At 50.7% G+C, this 25986-nt stretch overlaps 2 protein-coding genes across 9 annotated transcripts in view; one reads left to right on the top strand and one right to left on the bottom strand.

The window, feature by feature from the left end:
• Arvcf (ARVCF, delta catenin family member) overlaps window positions 1–13131 on the bottom strand; it is a 55310-nt gene extending 42179 nt beyond the window's left edge. For all 3 annotated transcript variants that reach the window (XM_013354758.2, XM_005369950.3, XM_026777471.1), the window contains exons 1-2: window positions 12917–13131; window positions 8137–8188 (exon numbers count right to left, since the gene is read on the bottom strand). The gene's annotated coding sequence lies outside the window, so the exon portion shown is untranslated. The remainder of the gene's footprint in view (window positions 1–8136; window positions 8189–12916) is intronic.
• A 154-nt stretch (window positions 13132–13285) lies between these two features.
• Window positions 13286–25986, top strand: part of Tango2 (transport and golgi organization 2 homolog) — a 45494-nt gene continuing 32793 nt past the window's right edge. For 2 of the 6 annotated variants that reach the window (XM_013354766.2, XM_026777456.1), the window contains exon 1: window positions 13286–13502. The gene's annotated coding sequence lies outside the window, so the exon portion shown is untranslated. Of the gene's footprint in view, window positions 13503–16668; window positions 16854–16897; window positions 16951–16977; window positions 17096–25986 lie in introns of those variants that run through there. The other 4 variants (XM_013354767.2, XM_026777457.1, XM_026777454.1 and 1 more) reach the window with 4 other exon arrangements.

The raw sequence follows: 25986 nt of genomic DNA on the forward strand, positions 1-25986 counted from the left end.
GGGGGGGGGGGAGAACAGCCTGGTCTATGTAGCAAATTTCAGGCCAGCCAGGGTTATGTAGAAAGATCCTGTCCAAAACACCACCAACAAAAAGCACACACCTATAGCTGGCTGTCTTTCACATTCCAGAACTAAGACATCTCTAACAAGTGTGGCTGGCTCAGAGAGGACAGAACTGAAGAAAGACCAAACATTGCATCTACGCAGCTATGTGAAGCTCCCTGTGTGCCTCCACCACCTCTGCTCGGGTCAGGAAGACTTCGAACCCTAAACATTCCCTTTCCTTGCCACCTCATCTAGAAAGAATGGTTAAACCAGGGGAGACAGGAATGCACTGGGTTCAAAAGCAGAGCGGAGCTGCAGCCCATAGCCAGAGCTCAGGGATGCCTTCCAAATGAGGAAGTGAGGTTACACAGCTGGAGAACAGTGCCCAGGCAGCAGGCAGCACAGCAGCACAGCTCCCTAGCCTGGGTGTGCCCAGGGACTGGGGATGGGGCAGACTGCCTTGGGACTGCAGTAGGATCAGAGACCAGTACATTTAATGTATTTAGGAGGACCGGCTGTCTCATAGGCTGCAGAGCTGAAAAGGGTGTAAATCAGGGAAGCTGATGTAATGGTCTGGTGGGTGGAGGGGAGATTTATTATGAACGTCATGGGAATCTTATGGTGGGGTAGGGGATGAGAGGCAAGTATTTGCTAAAGCGTGGTGAGCCAGGCCCAGTGCAGCGGCTTCCCAGCCTGACAGCAGCCCACAGAAACTGCAGGTAATAATGGAAACATTTCCGAGAACATGGATGGTTCTTGGGAAATAACACCACGGGGGAGGGGGCTCTGAGAGACCAGAATTGGACTTCTGAGGTCAAGTTACGTGAGCCATCCCAGATTCCTCATGGCAGAGGTTTAATTTTCCCCGTCTGTATATTCAGAACCCCTCTCCACTTGGCAGCCTACAACCTGGTCATCTAGAATGGGCTCTGGAGGTGCCCAGCACCTCCCTCTGGGGCACACAGCAAAGGCCACCTCCATTATCTGGCATAGCTTAGCAAGGAAGCCCAGGAGCATTTTGTGCCACCTAAGAAGAACTTCAGTGAAGAAAAGATTTTTTTTTAACTTTTTTTTAATTTAACTTTATTATGTTCATTGGTGTGAAGGTGTCAGATCTCATGGAACTGCATTTTCAGACAGTTGTGAGCTGCCATGTGGGTGCTGGGAATCGAACCCAGGTCCTCTGGAAGAGCAGTCAGTGCTCTTAACCGCTGAGCCATCTCTCCAGCCCCTGAAGAAAGGATTTTTTAAAAGCTGAACTTGGCATATTAGACAAGAAACTCAGCAGGCCACTCACAAACATGCAGAGGTACCACAGAACACCCCAACTCTGCCCATATCCTTCACCCTCTGTGACCTGACACAGTAGCCTTCTCTAGAACAGTGTTGGCTAGAGAAACGTAGGACTTGGACTCCTGGGAGACACCCTATTGGGGCAGGGGGGCTGAGATGTAACTCCTAGATTCCCAAGCTGAGGGTCAGGCTGGAACAGGGACACCCAGGTCCGCTCACCCAGCTGTGTGGAGGAGGCTTCACGGGCAGATATCCAGAGACGGTGCCAGTGGGCAGGACTGTGGCTGGAGTGAACACACAAAGGGTGAGGGCCAGGAAATACGCTGAGGCAGATGACATCGAGACCGGGCCTAGATACACAGAGGGTAGGAGAGGTACCCCATCTGCTATCCCAAGGCAGCTGGTGAAGCTACTCAGCAGAGACCCCTGCCCAAGCACAGCCAGAGCCTCTGTCTAGAGCCTAGGCACTGCCACCTTGACAGACTGAAGGGCAGCATCTGCCATGTCCCCATAAGTCACTCTGAGCAGGGGATGGTGATGTTTCCTGGTTTATGTCTGCTGCTGTGATAAAATGCCCTAAGCAAAGCCATGTAGGTCTGGCGTGGTGGCACACACCTTTAATCTCAGCATCTGGGAGGCAGAGGCAGGCAGATGTGCGAGTTTGAGGCCCCGCCCTGGTCTACATACAAGCCAACCAACACAGTGAAACCCAGTTTTACACATACACGAAATGGGTAATGTGGGGAAGAAAGGGTTTACATGAGCTCACAATTCCAGGGTACAGTCCACTGCAGGGAGGTCAAAGCAGCAGGACTTGATGAGCCAGTCATAGCACATCACAGGAGAGGGAGAGAGAGGGAGGGGAGAGGGAGGGGGAGACGGGGGGAGAGAAAGAAATGAATGCATGATCCCTTGCTGGCTTCATCAGCTTGATCTCTCTACTCATACAGTCTGGACATCCTGTTGCCAGAATGGTGCCACCTCAGTGAATTGGGTCTTCCCACGTGAAAACATCCAGAGGCCCACCAAATGTAGACAACGCCTCATTAACAATCTCTTCCCAGGTGATCCTAGGTTGTGTTAAGTCAATAAACCAGTGGCTCTCTAATGCTTTCTAATGCTGTGACCCTTTCAGTTCCTCATACTGTGATGATCCCAAACATAAGATTATTTCATTGCTACTTCATAACTGTAATTTTGTTACTGTTATGAATCATAATGTAAATATCTGGCATGCAGGATATCTGATATGTGAGCCTCAAAGGGGCTAAGACCCACAGGTTGAGAGCTGCTGAAAGTTAGCCATCCTATCTGGTGTGTGTCAGAGTTCTCTGGAGTAACAGAACTTAGAGAATGAGTCAATTTCCTCCCTCCTCCACTCCCTCCTATGTATGTATGTATGTATATATGTACATATGTATGTATGGTTTATTAGAATGGCTTACAGGCTGGGATCCAGCTAATCCCACAATGGCTGACTATGAAGAGAAGGTCCGAGAATTCATTAAGTGTTCAGTCCATGAGGCTGGGTGTCTCAACTGGTCTTCAGGATACGCTGGAATCCCATAGAAGTGGGTTCTAATGCCAGTGAAGGAATGGATTTAACAGCAAAGATGGGAGGAAGTTGGCAAAAATAGAGCATGTCCCTCTTCCATGTCACACAGGCCATACACACAGCAGAAGGCAGGGCCCAGGTTAGAAGTAGGTCTTCCCACCTCACAGGTCCAGATTAGAAGCAGATCTTCCCAGGTTTCATGAGTGGATGGAGGGCAGGTGGGGATGGGGACATGAATCATCAAGTTGGGGGGTCACTGAGGGGAGAGCGTTGAGGGGTACTGCTGCAGGGGCATTTTGGGGTCGGGTAGAAGTCTGGCACAAGAAATTTCCCAAGAATCTATAGGGAGACCCCAGCTTTTAGACTTCTAGCAATAGTGGATAGACAGCCTGAACTGTAGTGGATAGGCAGGTCATCTCCCATGACCAGATTGGTGCCTGGCCCAACTGTCATCAGAGGCATCATCCAGAAACTGATGGAGACAGATGCAGAGGCCCATAGCCAAGCGTTGGATGGAGTTCGGGAATTCAGAGGAAGAAGAGAAGGAGGAGGAGGAGGAGGAGGAGGAGAATGGACTGTTGATGGAGGAAGGTCATTGGTTAATTAAATAAAGAAACTGCTTGCCCTGATAGGTTAGAACATAAGTGGGTGGAGTAATCAGAACAGAATGCTGGGAGGAAGAGGAAGTGAGCTGAGAGATATCATACTCCCCTCTCCGGGCTCTCTGAAGCACACGCGATGAAGCTCCGACCCAGGATGGATGTAGGCTAGAATCTTCCCGGTAAGCGCACCTTGGGATGCTACACACATTATTAGAAATGGACTAGTCCAGGTGCGAGAGTTAGCCAAGAAGAGGCTAGATATAATGGGCCAAGCAGTGTTTAAAAGAATACAGGGTCTGTGTAATTATTTCAGGGCATAAGCTAGCAGGCAGCCGGGGTGCTGGGGACGCAGCCCCGCCGTTCTTATTACTACAGACTGTAGGAGTCAGAGGGGTCAAGGACACCACAGGAAGGTTCACACAATAACCTACCTTGGCTCATGGGGGCTCGCAGAGACTGAACCTATAACCAAGGAGCTTGCATGAGACTGACCTAGGCATTCATCATATGTTACAGTTATGTAGCTTTGTCCTCTTGTAGGACTCCTAAGAGCAGGAAGAGGGGCTGTCTCCAACTCTTCTACTGGCTTTTGGGACCCTACACCTCTCACTGGGTCACCTTGTCCAGTCTTGATACACGGGGAGGGGTTTAGTCTTACTGCAACTTGATATGCCATGTTTTGCTGATACTCATGGGAGACATGCCCCTTCCTGGATAGGGATGAGAGAAGAGGGGATGCGGGGGGGGGGGAGGAAGAGAGGAACTGGGAGGGGAGAGTAGGGGAGGCTGCAGTCAGGATGTAAAATAAATGGATGAATTTTAAAAAATAAGATCCACTGAAACCAATTTAAAAAAAAAGTAGATCTTCCCACTTCAAATGATCAAATTAAGCAAAAATCCCTCATAGGTGTGCCCAACCATTTTTGAGGCTTTAGTTAATTCCAGATGTAGTCAAACTGACAACCAGGACTAGTCATCACAGCTGGCAAAGGCAGACAGCCAGCATGTGCTGGGTTCTCCAGTCATGTGGACAATTTTTGTGAGGCAGTCAGACCAACTGAGCACACTCGGCCCTAGGGCTGAGGCTCAAACTGGAACGATGTGAGTACCCAGCCTAGAAGTTCCTTCAACCTGGGATTACCAGGGTTCCGGAGCCCATCACCCCTGAGGATGAGGACAGGGATCATCCACAGCACAGCAAAGCCGTCTGGGCAAGGGACTCCACCTGAAGATCCACACAGCTGACCCCAGGATGCCTTACACCTAACTGCAGGGTTGTTCAGACCCGAAAGCTCTGGCACTGTCACCAGTTAACACCATTGTATGTCGCTTTAGGGCCAGGCATCTGTAAGGAGAACCAAGGAGGAATAGGCCTCACCACAACAGGCACCAGGTCTTGTGTTCAGGCAACAGTCTCCAGAGTGCCACAAGTCTCACAGCTTGCTCAAGTGGCACTGGCTCCAGCATTCCCACAGACATCCCAGGGAAGGGAGCATACAGAGGATCAGTCGGTATATATAAAAATATACAAGCAAGCCAGTGAACATCTTTAATCCTAGCACTCAGGAGGCAGAGACAAGTGGATCTCTGAATTTGAGGACAGTCTGGTCTACATAGCAAGTTCTAGGCCAGCTAAGGCTAGATAGTGAGACCTTGTTTCAAAAAACGAAAACAATACATGTGTGTGCACACACATGTACACCTCTGTGCATCTATCCGTGAACACAGGCCCGGGCGCTCTATTGCTCTTTACCTTATCTTTTGAGATAGGTCTCTCACTACCTGGAGCCAGGCTGATAATTAGCAACACCCAGGGATGCTCTTGTCTCTGTCTGTCCTCCACAGGACTGGGGTTACAGGGTCAAACATGTGACTATGCCTGGCTTTTTATAACCATGCCGAGAATTTGAACTCAGGTCTTCACACTTGAGTAGCAAGCACTCTTACCTGTTGAGCCATCTTCCCAGCCCCCAATACTTGGTCTTTCAGTGAGAGCAATGAGCACTGGCTAGGGACTGAATGCATCACTAATGACAGCAAATCTGAGAACCTGAAGACACAGCAATATCTTTCCACACACAACACACCTATTTAGGGTGAACAGTCTCCCACTACTACAAAAGAAGCAGCTGAGTTTCATAAACTGGGGACAGTAACAGGGGTCAGCACCTCTCGTGTCCAGGAAGGAGCCTCATCCTGGGAAAAGGCCTTCCTGATCATGTCTCCTCAGCCAGACGAGTGCAACATTTCCCTTTCCCTGACAGGAGACACTAGGAAAGAAACAGTTCGGATGCAGCGGGAAAAACAAAGTTAAACCTAAACTTTGCATTTATGTCAAAATAAATTTGAGGCAGATTAAATGTTGAGTGTAAAAGCAGCAGCAGCATCTAGTAGGAGAAAGAGACGCTATCTAGCTAGTTACCTGCTGGAGAGGACAACAGAAAACATTCAATGCTTTGCTGTAAATATGAAAAATTTTGAACATCAAAAGCTGCCACAAACAAAAATGTAAAAGTTGAGAAAAAAATGTGTAGGAGGCAGAGACAAAATCATTAATATTTAAAGACTCAAACTAAAGGCTGGAAAAGCCATCAACCCCTGAAGAGAATCCAGTGTGGGACCGACCAGGCTGGTACAGATTTCTGAGAAGGGGCAGAAGCTTGTGTAATTGTGTAAAAGATACGTTATTACCCAGGCCTTGCAGTGAGGGTGTCACTCCCTCACAGTGCCTTCAGGCTCTCCCTCCTGGGGGAACCCAACTACTTCCATCTCACAACCCCATGTTTGTAATTGTTCTTGTTCATCTCCTCAGCCAGCTAGAACTCCTCTAGTGCAATGCCCATGCCTGGCATGGTACTCAGTAAGTAGGCACGAGGTGGCTGAAGGTGAGCATGGGAAACACATAGCCCCATTTTACCTTCGCTCCAAGGTCCCCTCCCTATGTCCCTCCTGGCTATATGCAGAGACACACTTTAACAAGACAGGGAGCCATAAGCCAGGGCCAGGGTATTGCTTGCCAATCTATGAAATGGGCCCAGACCAAAGCAGAGATAGCATGAATGATGCCAACCATCCTGGCCAAACCCAGAGCAGGCATGAATAACCAATCAAAACTGCAGAACACAGACAGAGAAAGGAGAGCATGAAGCAGGAAGAGGGGCAAAGAAAGACAGGGAGGAGGCAGAAGCAGAGAAGAAAGCAGAGCACCACAGCAAAGAGTGGCTGTGGGTGTCGAGCAGTCCAGAGCCGTCACTTGAGCACCAGCTATCTGGCCTCCCGAATGTGCGGCAACCCAGACAGCCTAGCCCATACAGGATCCTGGACTTGAGTCTCCAGAATCGAGGCAGGGAAAACAGTAAGAGGGGTGCAGTGTAGTCCTTCTTTCCACTTGTCCCCAGATACTGTCACCTCTTCTGCAGGAAGTGCCATGGTTCAAGGCCTGGACACAGCCTGAGCCTCTTTATCTCAAAAGCCGCTGTGTAACTCAGTGGACTGTACGCTGACATGTTCGGCCAGACAGTGGTCCTCCCACACATCAACAGACATGCCCAGTCTAGCCAACAGCTTCCCACACCTGAGGTCTTTGGTCACCCCTTGTGCCTGATATCCCTTCATAGAGGACCCTCAGGCACCCAAAGGCCTGGTGCTCCTGGCTCTGTGGTTGCCACCTTCTCCTCAGCACACCACTACAGAGGGCCAGGTTTCTGCTCTGGGCACTGGTGTTGGCTGAGCAGAATTCTGTGAAGGAAAAGGACAGCTCGTCGTGAACTGGACAGCTGTCCAGGATGAACAAGATTGGACAGGGAGCGCTCCTTGCATCACCTACTCTGCCCCAAAGCAACCCTGTAGGGTGTCAAACACCATCAGAGCATCTCTTCTATTCATAGAGTACCAGAGGACACAGAACAACCATCCTACCCAACCTGCCACACTTCCTGGGCATCACACATCTGTGCCACTGTGTGCTACGGAAGCTGGCAGCTATAATTCACAGATGAACCCAAAACAGATGAGCACCCCAGCTACACCGCAGGTCTACACCGCGGGGCTATGCACAGAGCAGAGTGCCATTTGTTCTGATACCAGCCTTGTTACCCCACAGTGGAACAAGCGTGGTGGGGCTCTGAGAGAACAATAGGCACACAAAATGGCACGATTCAGCCATCTTGCAGATGAAGTCCACAGTGCTAGGCCTTGGGGCTTATCAGCAGTGGCCAGTTGGTGGCTTCATTGTCCCCTGGGAACTCAAAAGCACCCCTGAGCTGAGCTGTAGGCCAAGCAGGGTGTGTGACACCAGATACCACCATGGCTGGTATCCAACCCCAGATGGATAGAGATCAGACCCAGCTAATGTCCTTACTGACAATGCCCAGTAACCTGGTAGGTCAGTCCCACTGTGGGCTCATCCTCAGGACAGACATCAATCTGGTGGCTGCTATGTACACTTGAACCACAGGGAAATCCTAGCTGGCATGGCAGCCCCCCATATCTTATCCTGTCCAGACTTCAGACTGTGTCTACCCAGGATGAAGCTAAGCAGACAAGAGTACGCACTGCCTGTACCCAGATGATTCCCCAACTAACCACACCCACCAACTCCACCAGGACACTCTGCTATCCTGAGCGACACAGGCCACTTACCTATTTCAGAGGATCTCAGCATGTCTTAACACCCATCCTATGGACTCTGTCCCTGCAGAGAGACCAGAGGATACTATGTGAAGCCACCCTGGAGTCAGTTCCTTCTGGATGCAGACACATTGGCCTAGACTCTTCCCCAAGCAGGACACTGGCATCCCTGATTCTAAGGGAGCCCCATGGAGCTCCTGACTCAACCACACACTGTATGCACTTTCCTGTCTCAACACACAACTGGGACTGCAGCTTACATTAGGTCCACTTCCCTCCGGATGAGGCTGAGGTCACAGAGTGGACAGAGAGCACTCTCTTTCTCCTCCCAGAAGGCTGAATCTGGTATAGTCGGATAAACAGCTCAAGGAGAACTCTGTGTCTCTCTGTCTTGTTTTGTTTGGTTTTGTTTGGTTTGGTTTTTTGAGACAGGGTTTTGGAGCCTGTCCTGGAACTAGCTCTTGTAGACCAGGCTGGCCTCGAACTCACAGAGATCTGCCTGGGATTAAACACCGCCCGGCTCAAGGAGAACTCTCTCACTAGGGTCTTGCTATTCCATGTAGGGTCGTGCCCCCCAACCCCTTCAGCCATACCTACCCTGTGGGATGGCATTTGCCTCTCCCAAGGCTCCTCAAAACCAGCCCCAACCCTTCTCCTTTAGGCAGCTTCCCAGTTCTTAGGACACTGGCAGCCTAGGGACACATTCCCTCCTGGTATATCTAAGCTTAGGGACACTGCCGGAGTGTTTATGTCACAAAAATGCAAACCTGTCTATGCATAGACAGTGAGGGAGGGTTGAGCAAGAGGAGGTATCTCTGGGGTACTACAATGTAAGTAATGGGAGTTCTTCCCTCTCTGGTCTGTTTCCATATTGTTCTATGCCTCTGCCCAATCTTCCTCAATGGACTCCATTCACTTGGTCCCAGAAGTCTCTCTGTCTCACAACAGCCTATCTTCCCCCAGCCTATCTAGGGAAGAATTCCATCCAACCTAGAGTTGGGTAGCAGGGAGGACCAGAAGCCTGGCTTGCTACCCTAGCAGTCCCTGAGGCCCTCTGGTGGCCATACGCAGGCCAGGCTGCGGCATGAGAGGCAGCCAGGCCATTCAGTAGAGAGCTGGTTAAACATTAGAGTGGGATCATGATGCATGGATGAGGGTCAGTACACAACACCAAAGGCAAGAGGGAGCCAGCACATGCTGAGGCAGGAGGACCTTCTGATACTGGAGGAACTGGTAGAGTTGTCCATGAACCCTTCCCCAAGCAGAGCAAAGCCTGTGGCTGGAAAATGAGCCCCTGTTCTACGCATGACATTTCTGGGACAACTTTGCTTTTAACTTAAATGTTAACCTGGATTTTGTCTTACAGAGAACCACATGACTTTGTTATCAGCCCTGATCTTCGAAAGTCTCACCCCAGCACTTGCCACACCACAACAGCCTTGGCCACATGAATGGCAAGCCAACGTCTAACTCCACTGACTGTCCTGGGTAGATATAATTCCCTATCTTGCAAATGTGAAAACCAGGTCCAGGTCAGGTAGGATCTGAACTCACGTGTTCATATTCCCAGGGCTTCTCATACCCCTCCCCAGCGGGAGATGGTATGGCTACAATGCCATATGGGACTCTAGGAGAGATGTTAGGCAAAAGGTGGAGACGCAGAGAGGCTACAGGAGGCAGGGTGACAGTGGTCAACAGAGGAACGGGTCTCTTTCTAGGGGTACTCTCATTACAGGGGTATGGTACAGGAGGGTAGGTCAGGATGGAGGGACTCATCCAGTCAGCTTGCTGGGAGCCCTGTATCAGGAGGCAGACAGGAAGTGCAGAGATTGGACAGGGCAGTGAAACAAAGGCAAACCTAATGATGGGACTCATGATTGGATACCCATCTTGAAAGCCTTTGAACATCCTGCTGAGCTCGTCTACAGGCTCCTGGGTAACCCATCTGGCCAAGGAGCACTACTGAGCACTTTGTCGTGCTCCATTTCTTCAATGAGGATAGTCTGAGCCTAGCCCTGTTATAACCTGCCTCCCAGGCACAAACACTGGGCTTCCCACCAAACCATCTAAATCTCTAGACACCCTGCTGACACCCGCCTGTACTCCACAGACTTGCTGAGACTTGGGGGAAGAGCTGCAGCTGTGTTACAGTGCCACTGACCCAAACACAGGGCTTTAGGCTGGGGCACAAGCCCGGCTCAAGCTTAAAAGCCAGACCAGCAAGCTATAGACCAGCAAAGGCTGACTATGTGGAGAAGTCCCCACAGGTACAAGCTGAGTCCACCAAAGGGCAGGCCAGACTGAGCATAAGGAGCAGGTGACTGAGGGCACATGTACTCATCATGGGTCAGGATGGCCTGCCTAAGAGCTTGATTGTGGTATTGCCTCGGCAGGATGCAGCCTTGCATGGCTCTCTTAGGGCTCTGCAAGCAAAGGTGGGAATGAAAACGCAAGAGAACATGTCCTTCCTGCAGTCAATGTGGGCGCAGATACAGGGAGCCCTTCAGCCACCTTCAGGGACAGTTCGTGCTGCTCCAAGACTGGTACCTACCACAGCAAAGCTGCCCCTCCAGACCCATCGTAAGAATGCACCAACCGCAGTCAGGGATGCTGATGCCCAGCTGAGGGCTAGACTCTGCTGCAAAACCATTTCCATCTACCAGTGTCCTTGTGGGCCTACGTCTCACCATCCCACCGTGTGGCCCCTGAGTGGTCCTCAGAGCGTGAGAAGCACTCCAGGATGCCACGGAGCCTTGTCCTAGGATCTCTGACAATCAACCCAGAAGAAGCAGAGCTCTGGCTTTCCAGCTAGGCGTCTGGGGAAGAGCTCCAGGCTAGTCTGGAGGTGAAAGGAAGTGAGTCTGAATCCTGTGCTGCACAAACAAGGACACAGCACAGCCCTACTCCTACAGAGGCTAAGAAATGCAAAGGCTGCCTAGGGCAAGGAAGAGGCCACCTGGAGGAGGGTTGTGAGAGAGAATTAATGTAGGGAGCCAAAGAGCACAGATTGGGGGTAGGAGGGATATAGCAGCTGGGACATAGCCAGACTAAGGGCTGGGCCCAATTCATGCAAGAGAGCCTTGGTCACCAGCATCTGTACAGAAGTCATGAGGATGGCATAGTTAGGAGGACCAGCACACTGGCTTGGCTGTGCTCAGAAGTACCTGTCATCAGAGCCAAATATTTTTTTTGTTTGTTTTTTTTGTTTTTGTTTTTCGAGACAGGGTTTCTCTGTGGCTTTGGAGCCTGTCCTGGAACTAGCTCTGTAGACCAGGCTGGCCTCGAACTCACAGAGATCCGCCTGCCTCTGCCTCCCGAGTGCTGGGATTAAAGGCGTGCGCCACCATTGCCCAGCCAGAGCCAAATATTTTGTGCCCACTATGCAATGAGCACTAATGGATCCCAAATGAAGGATAGGTGTAGACAGCAGAAGAAACAGGTCCTACCTCAGATGACACAAAGTTGCAGCTTCTGGCCTTTCCAGATAGTTAGTATCTGTCTGGACCACCCGCTTCTGAAGCAGGCATAGCCTCAGAACACAGGGATGAACTAGAGCAGTCCCAGTACCTATCACCATCCAGGCTCACAGATCCTGAGATCCTCCCCACAGCAGGCAGCACTTGTTCCCGATGGACCAGATACAGCCTGGATCCTGGACCAGAGGAGGGGTGCAGGGCCTGGGGATCACTGTGGAGTTGGATGCTCTTGGTGCATAACTGGCCGTATTGAGCGAGAGTTGTTACCAATGACAACTTGCCCATAGTTCTATCCCTGGCTTTATAAACGTCTAGCCTAACATCAGGATAACCAAAGGGAGTTCCAGTGAGGACCCAGCAGATAGTGTAAGCAGAAACTAGAGGCCTCAATTCAGACCAATGACTCTTTGCAATGAATACTTGCAAGTAAAGATATATGGATTAAAAGAGAGAGAGCCTAGAAGTTAACACAAATGGGAGCATTTTTTTCTTTTCCATCATATCTAAATGTCTGAATCTACAGGGAAGAAGCAAGAGTCCCCTAGTACCCTAGACACTTTGCTATCCGACACCAAAACAAACAGTTAAATGTTGCATGTATGCAACATCTGATTACTTAAAAATTAAAGGGGGAAAGCCAGAGTACCGAGGCCTCCTACCCAGAGCAACTCCAGGCTTGCTGACTGTCTGGGGTTGGCGTCCCACTGAGGAATGTGGAGCATCTAGGGAAAAGATCCGAGCAGAGACACCAGACAAGGGATTCCCAGCAGAGTCTCTTCTCTCATTTGTGAGGCCTTAGGAGCAGCGCGGTGCGGGGACACCCCATTGGCATCACCGAGCCCCTGTGCTCACCAACGGCTGTGCCGCCCATGGAAGTTCCCCGACCTCGCCTCCCCTGAGTCCCCGTAGTAAAGTTTCCATAGCTGCCGAGTGCCAGCTTCCAGGTGCTGCGGTGGCTCGCGGAGGGCAAGGCTGCGGGAGCTGGGTCGTGTTCAGCCCGGTAGCATGAAGCTGGCGCCTTGGTCAAGTCGGACAGGGCCCTGGGGTCACGCACAAAGGGACCCGCCCCCAGCGACCCCAGCTCTCTGGAGCCCCGGTGTGGGCGAAGCGCTGTTGGGCAGAAGAACCGGCTTCCGAACCCCACCCAGACCTTGAGTCCGAGCCCAGGACCCTGTCCCTAGCCGAGTCCACGTCGCAAGCTAGACTCTATACCCAGCCCGCTCCCCCAGCACACACCCTAGCCCAGGCCCAGAATCGACTGTCCAGCCCCAGGCCCCAGGCCCACAGCCGGACCCCGCCCACCCGGCCGAGCTCACCTGGTGCGCGGCGTGGGCGGCTCCGCAGCGCGGCCTCCGCCCCCCAAGACAGGCGCTCCCGGTCCCCCGGCGCGCGAGGAGCGGCCTCTCCAGCGCTCTGCACCGAACGCGGCTCCCGGGGCCACAACTCGTGCGGGTGCTGGGGAGAACCCTCCCCCCTCCCCTACCCCCGAGCAGCCGGCGGTCTAGCCCTCCCACCCCTCCCACGACCCGTGTGCAGAGCGGACCTAGCCGGCGACGAGGCCCCGGCCCCGCCCCATCCAACCGCGAATTTTCCCATTGGCAGAGAGACGCGCCCCGCAACCCGCACCGATTGGATGGATGTGCAGAGATTGCAGCTTGCCGTTGGGCTCCGGGTATTGTCAGTCTTAGCGGATGATCGGCCCCCTAGCGGAGCAGGCCGAGGAGGCCCTGACACCTGCCCCAATGCTGCGGTTGCAACGGAGACAGAAGGCTCGGAGCTGCCCCCTCTCGGCCGCCTTCTGAGGACTTTCCCGGATAGTAGGCCCTGAGCTGCAGCTCCCAGGGCCGGCGGTCACTACTGGACTACAGCAGCGTTGTCTCCATCACCACCCCCAGTTCACAGGTATCCTTTAGCGCCTGCTGTTTGCCGGACACCAGGTGGAGTGTCGATCCTTTTTATTGGCATAGAATGGTATTTCTCCTACAAGGAGGGTTGGCCTGCTGCCCCTATTCTACAGATGGAAAACTGAGGTCTGGGGAGGTTCTTGCTTGTTTTAGGAGACCAGGACGTGAACCCAGTGGTCCATGGGGCATGGGGCTCTCTCATTGCCCCAGCGAGGACAGACAAGGTTAGCAAGGCTGGCAAGGGGTGGGGATGGCTGCAGTGTTTCGAGGGCAAAAATAGACTGGTAAAACTAGGGTTTGTTTCTTCTGTCAAGCCTATATTTACATCGCTCTTGGGTACTCCCCACACCGCATGAGGCTGCGCTTTCCTGGGGCATTACTAGAGTTCTCAGCCTGGGAAGGGGAATTATTGTTTATCTCTCCCCCACCCCACCCTGGTGTCGGCATTTCCTCTGCCCTGCTTTGAGTCTGGAGAAACATTAAGGAGCTTCATCATCCACTGCCTGAAAAGATTAGCACACATTGCCCTGCCAGGTAGAGAACACCAACCACATCTGCAGTGACACCAGGCAGTGGAGGGGAACTACCAGGGATGTTGTAAACAGGAGACGGGAATGCAGAGATGAATCTGGCCTGTGCTTGCTTATAAGCCTTTCAGGCCCTGGATGCACCTGGAAATAAGTGACTCCAGGGCTATCTGCGTTTCCAAGGCCCCTACAGATAGTGCTAATGGAAGCGGGGGGGGGGGGTACCAGACAGTCATATTTCACCCACATATGCTGAGTCCAGCATGCTCACCCAATAATGGTTGAACAAGAACCATTGTTGCTTGGCAAGAACAAAGAAAGAAAAGTGCCTGGAGCAAGATCTCACTTCTGGGTCCACCTGTTCTCCAGCAATAAAAACTGATACTAGGAGCTCTTCAAAGTCAAGGCAGTTGCTTCTACTCTGTTGGTTATTGGCACTTGAAATGAAAAGCATTTGGCATCCTGACATTGAGATATTTTTGAGCTCTGGGAAGACAGATTGAGCCCTCTCAAGAAAACAGAGTCCTCCTAGAAGGCAGCTCTTGCTATGTAGAACAACATTCTGGCTACGTTGCTATGTGGTGGGGGAGTCCCTTTTCTCCATGGGAAGTGGATTTAGTAAATCTAACTGTCCTCTACGTTCTCCAAAGGCATGGCCCCTAGGCATCCTGGAGCCTTCTTCTGAAAGTCCCATAGTTCTTTATCACTATTTCTACATACCTGGTGACGGTACAAAAGAGGCTGACATGCCTCTTCTCTGCTGAAAGAAGGCAAAAGGAAAACATTCCTCCCTAATTGACTCAAGCTAGGAATGCCCCCTTCCAGAGACCTGTCTGCTTTAGAGTCTGGCTACCCGCTGCATAACCAAGACCATGGTGGGTAGAGACGGCTCAGGTAGGTCTCAGGGGTGCTGTCCTAAAGTCTGCCTACCAGGGAGGGGTCAAACATGGAGCAGAAGACCACAGGTTCCAATAGTTCAGTGTTCCCGCTCCCATCTAGCTAGCTGCTGGCCAGCTTTGTAGGGACAGTGCTGGGGGAAGTCACCAAGAAGGCGTGCGTCAGGAAAGCTTCCTAACTGGTCCTCACTTATGGCCTGAAAAGATGTCTACAAAAGGTGGTGAGGGATGTGCAATTGGAGGTGGGACGGCCATGCGCCAGATTCAAATGGGAGAGAATGTCAGAGTGTTTAACTAACAAAAAGGAGTAAGGGTTCAAATCAGGTCACCTGCTGCCTGTGACAGGATTTGAACCACTGTCCAATGTATTCTTGCATCCCTGTTTAGTAACAGGAAAGCTAACTATGTCTAACCCATGTCCCACTCCGAGGTGCATGGCTTGGTGCTTTGGAGACAAGCTATTGTGTATTTGCTGGTCCATAACCCAGCCATACTCATTTATCCCCAAGCCTGTGTCCTGCTTGCCCATCACTACTACCTTAGTGCCGAAGACCAAGTGGTCTGGTTGCTCAATGGGAGATTGCTGGAGGGAGCACAGCACGACTGTGCTAAACTGGAGGGAGAATGGAAGTGCCTAGCTAGGTCTGCCACCTGCTGGCCAAGAGTCATGCTGCGTGGAGTCCTGTTAAGTTTTTTGCAGACGGTTTCCATTGGCTCCCGGGAGGAATCCTGGTGAGGTAGTGAGAGAAATGGGCAGAGCAGCACCGGTGGTGGCTGGGTCTGGCTACAGCCTTGCCTTTGCCTCTCTGGATCCCAGTTTTCTACATACAAAACATCAGCATTGCAGTTTGGGACTGTGGCACCTAGATCTTCCATACAGCTATTGTCACTCGCCATTTTTAATTTTTTTAAATTACGTTTTATTTAGTATGTATGCACCACAATGTAAATGTGGTAATCAGAGAACAACTTAGAGGACTCAATTCTCTCCTTCCAGCATGTGGGTCCCAGGAATGGAACTCAGGGAGCCAGGTGTGACTGCAAGCATCTATACCAACATGGCCATCTTGCCAGCCCTTTCTTTTACTTCAAATGAATAGCTTAACTGCTCTGAGAAATTGTGTTTACAGCTATAAAGTGGAGTGAATGAGAACTGGGTATCAAGAAACTGGGTACATTATCATTGTCCTTATTTTAGATGTCATCCTCGTCATTGGATTTAGTATTCACCTTAGGGAGGTACTTGGATGTCCCATCTTAGTGATGCTCGGGCCCCTGGCACAACCTGATGCTAACGGGTACAGGTAGCCCCAGTGAAAGCCTCAGTCCTGTTCCGAAGGCCCCATTCATTGCCCAAGCATAGTTCCAGCGTGGTCAACTCCTTATCCTTAGGGTCTCCATGTCCGCTCAAAGACTATGGAAGGCAAGGTGAAGCAAAAGCCCAAGTTCTTTGGTGATTTCTAATGCAGAGATTGCAATAGATAAGGGTCAGAGGCCAGAGAGACAGACTGGCTGAATTGGAGGCGGCAAAGGGAAGGGAGAGCTATCCAGGACAGATCTAGAGGTTTAAGACCAAACACGGCCTAAGGACGACGGTTCTTGCGCCTGAACCTGTCGGGTTAAGGGGCTATCTCAATCTCTCAGAGATACTTCGCAGGCTGGGGTTGCAGTGGCAGCATGAAAGGACCAGACGCCAGCACAGCTCCAGCTTTGGCGTAGCTCCAATCTTGGCGCAGCTCTGGGGGCGGAGCGCCGAGTATCTGAGCGACGGCACGCACAGCCAACAAGGGCGCAGCTGTGGGTGTGCCGCTCCGCCTTTCGCTGCTGCGCCCAATAGCGAGCGTCCTGGCCTCGGTCTGGGCAGGCCCTGGGCTGGAGACTGTGGCTCGCGGGTGCGGCACCCGGAAGTCGGCGGCTGCGGAGGCGGTGAGTGTGCGGCGGGAGGCTGGGGCTCGCGGGCTGCGCTCCTGGCGGGGCTAACACACTGTCGGGCGCCGGGCTCCTGGAACACGGTCTGGACCAGGTTGGTCGAGGTCGAGGCGGTCCGCACCTTCTCGTCTTAACTCAGTTTCCCCTTTCCAATGCATAAAATGGAAACTAAACGGCCTGACTTGGGACTCTAGTCCGACAGACCAAACCTTCTCTGGCAATTGAAAGCAGCCCACACGGTACTGAAAGGTGTTTTTGATTACCCCTGTCAGAACCGGGTGCGGGGAGGGGGGTCTCGGCAGACAGGAGCAGACTCGCTGTTTAAGAGGCTAGATTGGCGGGACAGGGAGCTGCATGGTTGTTGCAGGGTGGAGGGCTGCAGCCTCCAGCGTCTCAGGGACCTCTCTGGTGGAGCCTAGTCATGTCGCCCCCTCTCACCCTGAAGCCTGCTATGAGGCCTCGAGAGGCTCACGATATGTCAGAGTAGGCAGCAAGTGCTGGATCATTCCTGTCCCAGGCGTGGGCTTTACTGGGTCGTCTTGGTAAACCCGCACACGGAGCTGGAGGGCATTACGTGTAGCCTACATCCAGGCCAGGCCTGGCCCTACTCTAGGCTCTTTGGTAGCCCTGGTTTGCTTGTTTTCCTCTTGGACAGTGGGCAGGGAGGACCCGATGTTGAGACACCAGCCGTCTACCCTCAGCGTCTTTCCTGTGCTTTTGCCTGGTAGGGTAGATCACCTCTTTAGGGTGAACCTTAAGTCCTTTCACAGGTCCCTGATCCTCAGTGTCCCCCCACCCCCCAGTGAAGTGTGTCTTTTTCAGCCCTGTCTGCCGGCTGGACCTGCTGACTGCTCTTTTGCCCCTACTGGGCTCAGAGCCATCTTCTGAGGTAGATGTGACAGCAGCTATAAGGGACAGCTGGATGTCACTGTGAAAGGCATCCTCTAGACAACTTTTTAAGGCAATATTCATTGTTCCAACACTGTCCATAGTGAAGAAAACTCTAGCTAAGGGAATCAAGTGTTTCCAAGGTTGCTCCAGTCCAGAGTGCTTGGCTTCCAGGCTTGTGCTGCCCCCTCATCATGTGATCTGCTGGAGAGGGTGACTTGCCAGATAGATGGAGCAGAGCCTTTGCTCCTCCTCCAGATTCCCAGTGTTCCCACAGGGATGCAGGATGCTCTGGTGCTCTCATCTACAAGTTCCCTACCGTGCTCCCCAATCCCACGTTTTCCTTTCATTTGTGTCTTTATGTCAGTGTTTGGGGGACACAGCTCCCAGCTGTCACCCCTCAATAGCCTGAGGATTTTCTCTAGTTTTAAGGGACCTAAACTCATGTTTCACCAGGCTTTCATGCTGATAAGAATTCCAGGATAGCCAGTTTATGAAGTGGAGTTGGAGATTGTGTTAAAGATATTTCAATAGAGGCTTAAGCATGAAGATTAGGAGCAAAAGAGTCCCCCCCCCCAAAAAAGGAAAACATACCCCAGAGGTTGGGCTTCTCAAAAGCAACTCATTCAGCGGGGCAGGGATGGCGACCACTCCTTTAATCCCAGCACTTGGAAAGCAGAGGCAGGCAGAGCTCTGTGAATTCGAGGCCAGCCTGGTCTACAAAGGGAGTTCCAGGACAGATAGGGCTATTACACAGAGAAAGCTTGTCTTGAAAAACTACCCCCCCCCAAGAAAAACCAACTCATTGAGTGAGGTTTAAAGTTCTGCCTTGCCGGGCGATGGTGGCGCACGCCTTTAATCCCAGCACTCGGGAGGCAGAGGCAGGTGGATCTCTGTGAGTTCGAGACCAGCCTGGTCTACAGAGCTAGTGCCAGGACAGGCTCCAAAGCCACAGAGAAACCCTGTCTTGAAAAAACCAAATAAATAAATAAATAAATAAAGTTCTGCCTTGTCACTGGGGTGGTTTCTGATGGCATCTGACAAGGTTATAAGGTGAAAGTTCAGCCAGCACTGGTAGGATATCTTAAGACAAACAGTTTTGTTTGAAGTTCTCTCTCAGTAGCTGGGTAAAGAGATAAGACTATGCCCAAGATTATATACAGTTTTTCATGCCTTAAGCCTGGGTCATTGTTATTTTAACATAGAACAGCTATAAATGAGGCTGGCTGTGGTAGCTCACACTTGGGATGTAGAGGCAGGCAGGACTCTGTGAACTTAGTCAAAGCTAGACAGTGAGACCCTGTGTCCACAAAACCAATCTGTTTATGAGAAGAATGTTAACTACTAGCAGCCCTTAGCAGTTGCTGGTCATTGTGCTGGAGTGTTGGCTCTTCAGCTGGCAAACAGCCTCACTCCCATTCCAGGATGAGGAACTGCTCTTGCTTCTCATGTCCTCATCATTCCCATGTGCTCCCATCACTTGGACTACAGTTCCACAGTCTGATCACCCACCTACTTGTGGTGTGTGGTAAGCACAGCCCTTGCCCGAATGTAGGTAACCACCTATAGAAAGTGTAAGGCAGGAAGGCTTGGAGGAGCCCCAGAAGCAGACCCGGGCTTGTTGTTGGCACTCTACATAGGGGAAGAGAGCCAGAGCTCATCTTTTGGTGATGTGTCAGTCAGCTTACAACCGTAGTGACTGTGAGGCTGGCGTTTTGTTGGTTCAGACCACAGGTCTTGATAAAGGGCTCACCCCTTGACCACAAGGTCACCTCAAGCCAAGTTAATCTTTGAGACAGCTAGTCATTGTTCTTTGAGGCAGTGTCTTGCCACATAGTCTTGACTAGCCTAGAACTTGCTGTGTAGCCCAGGCTGGCCTTAACCTCATGGCCATTTTATTTCTCTGCAGGGTGCTGAGAAACTTTTTTATTTTCGTGTGTGCGTGCGCGTGTGTGCATGTGTGATGCATGCGTGTGTGATGCATGCATGTGCGATGCCCAGGCTCGTGCTCCACAATACACTATGAAAGACTAGTCAGAGGACAGCCTTTAGGAGTTGGTTCTCCTTGTACTGTGTATTCTAGAGCTTGAACTCAGGTCCGCAGCTTGTGAAACTTGTGCTTTTACGTGCTGAGCCAACTCTCTGACTCTTGCTGTGTTGTCTACACTGGCATTGGATTTGTTATCCTACTGTCTCTGCCTCCCAAGAGCTAGGATCACAAGTGTGCGCATCATACCCTTTGACGATGAGCATCGACCTCCCAGCAAAGCTCCCTTGGTCCACTTTTGACATTTGTGTTGTACTGACAAGCACGCTCTTGAAGTGCTTGCTTTTATTCTCTCTTTGGGGCAGTTGTGAGCCTGAGATGGCTCAGTTAAGAGCACTTGCTCCTGCAGAGATTCTGGGTTCTCTTCCTAGCACCCAGATAACGTATTATAACTGCAGTTCTGGAAAGCTGACACCCTCTTGGACCTCTGCAGGCACCCAGCATGCACGTGGTACACAGACAAACATGTAAGGAAAACACTCACATACATGAAATGAATAAATCTTTTCTTTTCTTAAAAAAAAATGCCATAAACTTGGCATTAGTGGTACATGCCTTTAATCCCAACACTCAGGAGGTAGAGGCAGGTGGCTCTCTTTGAGCTCAAGGCCAGCCTGGTCTACAAAAAGAGTTCCAGAATAGCCAGGGCTGTTACACAGAAAAACTCTGGGGTGGGGGGGGGGATGATGACGACGACGACCTACGACACACACCTACAACAATAACAAACAAAAAAAAAAAACAAGACGAGAATGCCATATTTTGTCTGGGTATGGTGGCACACACCTTTAATCCTAGTACCTGGGAAATAGAGGTGGGCAGATCTCTAAGAGTTTGAGGCCAACCTGGTCTATGTAGAATTCTAGACCCTCCAGGACTCCTGTTTCAAAAACAAAACCTAAACTAAACTGAATACTCTATTTATTTATTTTTCAATACACAGTAGGGTGAGAGAAGCCACCTGAAGGCCAGGCCTGTCCCTATTGTCGGGGGTGGGGGTGGCGAGTAGGCTGGCCTTCCTACCAGGGGGAGGCTGAAATGCAAGGCTGCCCTGTGTCCACAGCTTTCTGTTATACCCATAGTATGCTTGGTTTGTGCTATTCCTTTGAACTGTGAAGAGACCATGACACCCTGGTGTGAGGCTAAATTAATGTCTTCAGAACACTGGGGAGACCCAAGGAGAAGTTATCACAGGAGAGAATTTGTCATGGTGAGCTGCTGTCTAATAGCTGAGCACATTGGCTTAAGGAGCTCTGGCTGCCAAGATGGGAGGAGAGGAGGGTGCTGTTGCAGATTGGTTGCTGGGAGAATTTCTAGACGTCAGGATTTCTTAGCCAAGGTCTCAGAAATGGTGACACAGTGTTCCATGTGTGTTTACCTCCTCTGCTGGCAGCTCCCTGGAGCCCAGATCACAGCCTGTCACATCAGGAGTTTCTGTCTGTCTCGTCCTGCCCTAAAGGACAGCTTCACCCCCAGGGACTACCACAACCAGCAGCAATTTGGTGGTCTGGAAGCCCAAGGGACCTGTCCACTGACCAGCCTCCCCAGCTTGACAAACTAGGCAGCCCTAAAAGTGCATTTTCACGCCTTGTAGTTAAACGTATCAGCTGACGGCAGGAGTCACAGGGCCTCTATCCAAAGCCTTGATCCATACAACCCGTAGACTGTCTCAGATTTAGACTTCCAGCTGGAAGTCAGGAAGAAAAAAATGCCTCCTGTTCCTTTGTGTCCCTGCATCTCCACGTTTCCACCCACATGCCCTGCTTGCCCGTTCCTCTAGGCCCCAAGCGTGTGCTGCACACTGCTCAGGTGAGCGGGGCTGTTGTCAGGCTGTGTAGCTGTGCTCTACCCTGTGCTCCTGTGTCCTGGACCATGACACATCTCTTCTTATTGTCTCTTCTCCACCTGCATCAGCGTGGGATGCGCAGGCTATACAAAGCTTTCTTCCTTGTCTTGAAACATGCTAACTGTAGGTGCACAGGTTTTCAGCACCCTTGATGGATTCAATCATTCTTCTAGCCATTCACAGTCAGCCGCAGAAGCCGTTGCTGGCACCCAGGCCTCTGCTTCCTGTCCTCTGGCTGTCCCTGAGACCAGATGGTCCTGTCTGCCTTCTGACCCCATGAACAGATCTTGCTTACTTCTAGTCACTGTATAAAAGACAGAGTGGCGCTTGCTTTCCTGGCTGCTACCTCCCTGCTGCTGCTGCTACCTCCCTGCTGCTGCTGTTGCTGCTGCCACCGCCGCTGCCTCAAGAACTTGTTTTTTTGCCATTGTGTGCTGCTCTAGGATAGGGACAGCTCCATTGGAAGGATACAAACTGGCTTTGAGCTGTGAGGGCGTCAAGTGTAATGTGTTAGAGCTCTTGTAAGCAAGTTAGGGCATGACTGAGGCTGTGGGCTCCATCCCCAGCACCGCATGCACATACAATATTGAAGGCAGTGGGCCTCCTCACTGTGTTACTTTACAGACTTTGGTTCTGGCATACTCTCTGGCATGGCATGGCTAACAAGGATACTGTGATTACTGGACTTCAAATCACAGCTTGTGTCCCAACAAGTCGAGTTCTATCACTGTCCTCAATAAATCAATTAAAAAACCCAAACTAAGGGACTGGAGAGATGGCTCACCTGTTGAAAGCACTTGCTGCTCTTGCAGAGAACCCAGGCTCAGTTCCCAGCAATAACATGAGAGCTCACAACTGTCCCTAGGCACACACAAGATACAGACATACATTCAGACAAAAGACTTAAACACATAAAATAAATAAATCTTAAAAATTAAATACCCAATTTAATAGTGGCAAGCAAAAAAGATTTATTCAGTGTAGTCACATTGGGAAGGACAAAGAGGTTGTGTAACATACTGGCCCCTCACCCTTACCCCCAAAGTCTTTCCAGGCAGGTCCTCTGAGATGGGTTTCAGGTAGTCATCATTTAACCATGCTGGCAGGGGAAGCTGTAATATGGAGTGGCCATCTTTGTTTCTATACTCTTTAGAGAAGAATCTCTGCACTTAGATTGATGAAGGTGCTACATAGGAATAGTTTAGGAAACTAACCCTGGTGTTCGCCCTGCCTTGAGGCTGCTACATGCCAATGGCTTAGCAGTTTAGGGAGGTGGTAGATAGCCTATAAAGGTTGGCTGACCCCTCTACAGGGACAGCCTTTCAGATTTAACATCCGTTGCCAGGGTCCCTAACCTGAAGGTGCACATAAGGAGAAGGTAAGAAGTGTCACTAAGCAGTCCAGCAAGGTCTCATCTGCAATCTGTCCTGCCAGGGTAGTCTCTCCTGTGAGTTTCTGGAGACCATTCCTTCTGTTTGTCCCTAGGTTTCTGCCCTTTCTCCTAGCTGGAGATTCCTGGGAGACTTATAGTTCTTAGGGTGCCTGGTTTTAACCATTTGTATAGTTAGAATGGGGGCACAGCATTTATTTAGTGTATCCTCATTCCTCTTAGACAGGCCAGTTACAGCGCAGCACCAAAATTTCCAGCTAGGCTTCTTTTGAGATAAGGTCCCTGTACTCCAGGCTGGCCTTGAATTTGCTACGTGGCTGAAGATGACCTTGAACTTCTGATCTTCCTACCTGAATCTACCTGTGGTAGAATTCTAGCCTGTGCTTCAAGGCCAGTATGTAAAGACTGTTACTCTAGTCTCCCATTGCCACAGCAGAACAGCCAAAACTGACTCTATAAAGAAAACAGATTTGTTTTAAGCTCATAGTTTTGGATGTTGAAAGTCTAAATGGCATGGCACAGACTCTGGCAAGCCCTCGCCCCACTTGCTGCATCACCTGACAGATGGCAGTGACAGGAGCATGTGTGAGAAGGCTCTTGTAATAACTTGCTTTTTCAAAAGCCCCATAATCACCCCCTTCCAAGGCCAGTATGCTCTTTGAGCTAAGGACTTCTCTCTAGGCCTGAATTATTTTTCCCTTAATCTATTTTTATGTGAATAGGTGTTTTATCTACATGTATGTATTGTACCACATGCATGTAGTGCTCTCAGGCTAGAAGAGGGCATTGGATCCTCTGGAACTAGTGACATTCCGTCTTAAGGTGCCATGTGGGTGCTGGGACTTGAACCTAGGTCCTCTGGAAGAGTAGCTAATGTTCTTAGCCACTGAGCCATCTCTCCAGCCCCTGAGAACCAAACTTTAAGAGATCTTATCACCTCTCAGCACCACCACCCCATGGGAGTGGAGGACTGAGTTGGGGTATATCCAAACCATAGCATCTATGAATAGCCAGGAAAGAAACCAACTCTCCAGACATCAGAGTGCAAACTGGGGTGAAGGTTAACTGCTGCACCCTTGAAGCCTGCTGTTGCTGCCAGGTGTCAGGAGACAATGTGATAAAGGGGGGCAGGCTGGGTGGCTCAGTAAGGTGCCCAGGAGTTGGCTGTGCATTTGAGAAGCCTGGTTGTGCACCCCACCTTGCACCATCCAAACAGACAGACAAGGCCAATCAAAGAGCCAGAAAAGGGAATCTTATTTTGGGATAGGAAGGAGTTATTCAGAACAACAGGAGATACAAACCTTGTACAGAAAAGATGGGAACTTTTAGCCAGGTATGGCATGTACCTGTGATCCCAGGACTGAAGAGGTAAAGGCAGGAGAAAAAAGAGTTCAAAGTCAACCTTGGCTAGATAGTGAGTTCAAGGCTATTGTAACTTAAAATTCAGGCTCATGGGAAGGAACTGTTGTGAGATCAGCCCTCAAAAGAGCTTTGTTAGTGAGAGAGCAGGCCCTCAGGTCCAAAGAAAAGCTTCATTTGGATGGACAGTTGCTATGTGTATCATAACAGGGGGCCTGAAGGAGAGCACCCCTGTCTCAGGGTTTTCTATTGCTGTGAAGAGATACTATGACCATGGCAACTCTTATAAGGAAGGCATGTAGTTGGGGTGGTGGCTTACACTTTCAGAGGTTCACTGGTATCATCATGGCAGCATGCAGGAATACGTGGTGCTGGAAAAAGACACTGAGAGTCCTGCATCTTGCAGGCAACAAGAAATGGTCTGTAAGCCGGGCCACCTTTAATTCCAGCACTCGGGAGGCAGGGGCAGGCAGATCTCTGTGAGTTCGAGGCCAGCCTGGTCTACAAGAGCTAGTTCCAGGACAACTAGGGCTACAGAGAAACCATGTCTCAAAAAACCAAAAAGAAAAAGAAAGAAAGAGTCTGTTGCCAGGCGATGGTGGCATACACCTTTATCCCAGCACTCAGGGAGGCAGAGGCAGGTGGATCTCTGTGAGTTCTTGGTCAGCCTGGTCTACAGAGTGAGTTCCAGACAGCCAGAGATGCACAGAGAAACCCTGTCTCGAAACCCTCTTCCCCCAAAAAAGAAGTGGTCTGTCTCACTGGGTGTGTCTTGAACATATATGAAAGCTCAAAGCCTACCTCTACAGTGACCCTCCCTTTGGGACCATTTTCTTTCAAACCACCACAACGCCCCAATTCTAGAATAGAGATATAGCATGACCTTAGACAGCCATGATGGGGCCTTAAAGGGGAGAGAATCTTCCCTTCAAACTGTGGAGAGCAAAGGAGTTTTGTGACTCAGGTTTTTCAGGGAGGTAGGCAGAGTCCATACCGGGGACTGACCCCCCTGGCCCGAAGCAGAGAGGCAGCTTCTAAGTAGGGTTTAGGGTTGGAGGTAGGACTTGCTTTTCTACAGAAGCCTGAATGCTCAGACACTCTGACAGTTACAGCGTACACCTGACAATTCTTTGTCCTGAGGGACCTGACTGCCTGGGCTATGTGAGACCCTGTCTCAAAAAACAAAAAGAATCAAAAATGGAATTTCAGGGGCTGGAGAGATGGCTCAGTGGTTAAGAGCATTGCCTGCTCTTCCAAAGGTCCTGAGTTCAGTTCCCAGCAACCACATGGTGGCTCACAACCATCCGTAATGGGGTCTGGTGCCCTCTTCTGGCCTGCAGGCATACACACAGACAGAACACTGTATACATAATAAGTACATAAATAAAATATTTAAAAAAAAAAAACAAAAATGGAATTTCACAAAGCTGAAGGAAGGGCATGGTAGGTAGGTCATGAGGCAGGCATGTAGATACATAACCAAACTTCACCAAAAAGTGAGGTGCCTCAGCTGGAAAATGGGGTCCCAGGAAGGGTGGAGAGACGTCAGAGGCAGTCTCACTGGGCAGTGATTACTGGGAAAGTTCTTGAAAGCATTAGT

Source organism: Microtus ochrogaster, unplaced genomic scaffold, assembly GCF_000317375.1.
Source record: "Microtus ochrogaster isolate Prairie Vole_2 unplaced genomic scaffold, MicOch1.0 UNK68, whole genome shotgun sequence".
NCBI classification, from domain to species: Eukaryota; Metazoa; Chordata; class Mammalia; order Rodentia; family Cricetidae; genus Microtus; species Microtus ochrogaster.